The sequence below is a fragment of the Helianthus annuus genome, chromosome 3, assembly GCF_002127325.2.
Source record: "Helianthus annuus cultivar XRQ/B chromosome 3, HanXRQr2.0-SUNRISE, whole genome shotgun sequence".
Classification (NCBI taxonomy): Eukaryota; Viridiplantae; Streptophyta; class Magnoliopsida; order Asterales; family Asteraceae; genus Helianthus; species Helianthus annuus.
The window spans coordinates 21,027,550-21,029,911 of NC_035435.2; the positions used below are offsets into that span (position 1 = coordinate 21,027,550).

General features: G+C 42.3%; 1 non-coding gene across 1 annotated transcript; it reads left to right on the top strand.

Moving 5' to 3' along the window:
• Positions 1-1,055: 1,055 nt before the first annotated feature.
• On the top strand, positions 1,056-1,162 carry LOC118491022. Its single transcript, XR_004890247.1, has one exon. It is a non-coding gene; the product is annotated as a small nucleolar RNA R71 (small nucleolar RNA).
• Positions 1,163-2,362: the final 1,200 nt, after the last annotated feature.

Genomic DNA, 2,362 nt, shown 5'->3' on the forward strand with positions numbered 1-2,362 from the left:
TGCAATGATTCAATTTTCCTTTTATGAGTGAGAAAGTCCCTCATGAATTTTGAATATTTAGGCATTTGGGTTAGGACGTCAATGAAAGGAATGTTGACATGCAATTGTTTTAATAGACTTTCGAATTTTAAGAATTGCTCATTGGTCTTCTGACGGATTAACCTACCGGGGTACGGAACCCGAGGAGCCTTGGTGGGCTCTGGTGAGGGAGGAGAACCCTTCCCTTGTTGGGGCGGTGTTGCAATCTCCTCAGTAGGCGGCGGGCCTTCCGCAGGACCCACGGTACGGTTCCGTAGTATTATGAGATGAACTTGTGCCTTTGGGTTTGTTTCGGTATTACTTGGTAACGCGCCTTGTGGTCTCTCGGAGAAATTTTGGGCTAGTTGATTTATTTGTTTTTCGATGTTTTGTATACTAGCTTGTTGATTTCTAAAATTTGATTCTAATTGTAGAAACCTATCCGAGTTTTTCTTTTCAGTGTCGGAGATGAGGCGAGATATAGTATCTTCAAGCCTTTCTCGTCCACCTTGTTGTTGAGAAAAATATTGTGACTCATTCCTCGGTTGTTGAAAGTTTGTTCGTTACTACTATTTCCGGGTTCTCTCCAACCAAGGGTAGGGTGGTTACGCCATCCTTGGTTGTAGGTGCCCGTTGGGGGACCCGACGGCCTAGGTCTATTATCAATGTAGTTTACCGACTCTGTTTGATCATATGTTTCTTTCATACAACTCCAATTTTCATGTGGCCCACCACACCCTTCCCAAGCCATAACCGAGACTGTTTTTGTCATTTCCAACTTTTAAATTTTTGAAGAAAGGGCCTCGATTTGGGCTTGTAAAGAAGTGCTTTCATCAACCTTATGGGCGCCCGGAGCAACAGATTTATTGCCTCGGGGAGTGTGCCATTGAAAATTGGTTTGAGCAATTTCCTCAATTTGATTATATATTTCTTGCGGACGGCGATTACCTAAAAGTCCCCCGGAGCTAAAGTCAAGTGTTTGTCTAGTATGTGGCAACAATCCATTATAGAAAGTGTATACTTATTGCCACACCGCAAGACCGTGATGAGGACACTTTCGTAATAGCTCCTTGAATCTTTCCCAAGTTTCATATAAGGATTCCCCCTCGTCTTGCGAGTATGTATTAATTTCAGTCATTAATTTAGCCGTTTTAGCGGGAGAGAAATACTTATATAGAAATTTTTGGGCTAGTTCATCCCAGGTGTTTACCGAACCAACTGGGAGGGTGTTAAGCCAAGCTTTTTCTTGGTCTTTTAGTGAAAATGGAAACATTCGAAGGCGAATGGCGTCATTTGATGCTCCATTGATCCGAAAGGTATCACATATTTCTAAGAAATTAGTGATATGTAGATGGGGATCCTCGTCCGCAAGCCCATGAAAGGTTGCAGAGTTTTGAAGCATCTGTATCAAATGTGGCCGAAGTTCGAAGTTGTTGGCTTCGACATTCGGTGCATTGATAGCGGCGCCAAGGTTACCTACGGTGGGTCGTAGGTAATCCATGAGGGTACGCTGGTCCGCCATTGGAAGTGGGTCCCCCGAAACCTTCTCTTGGTTTTTAGCTTTTAGTCTTTTTCTGAGAAATCGCTCGGGTTTTCCTAGAGGTTCTTTTATGTCTTTATTAGAACTGGAGCTCATACACTACGTAGAGCTGGCATCTGGTTCCAAGTCCTGTCACAAAAACAAAAAAGAATGCTGGTCAGAAAGTTCACCACGGCCCCGTGCTCAGTGAACACGGCCCGTGGTCGGAGTTACAGTGATTGTTTTCCAGATCCCTGTTACTGGAAAGATGGACACGGCCCCGTGTTGCACCGACACGGCCCCGTGCTCAGCCTTCTGTAACTCGGAAAATAAAAACTGCCAGTACCAATGCTGGGCACGGCCCGTGCTGAGCTCTGCAGAAGCTGAAAAATTAAGAAAATCTAAAAAAAATAAAAAGAAAATAAAAAAATAATTAGGCCGTTGATTCCTAACTTTCTTAAAATCCTTGTGTCCCCGGCAACGGCGCCAAAAAAACTTGATGTGCGTGAAGTGTGTTATAATTTGGATGTATATTTTAAGCCCTTTTTACACTTTTAGCCAAGTTTTAAATTTATAAAACACGATATTTACTAACACTAAACACACACATATGGGCAAGTGCACCCATCGTGGACGTAGTATAGTGTTGGTAAGATACTGAGGTCGTCCAAGGACACAAGAGCTTTTAGTACCGGTTTATCCTCAACGTCTAATCAAATCAAAATGTGAGAAAAAGATTTTAAACTAAGAAAATAAAACTAACTAAAATGCTGAAAATAAAAATAAAAATAAAAACAGATAGACAAGATGAATCACTTGGATCCG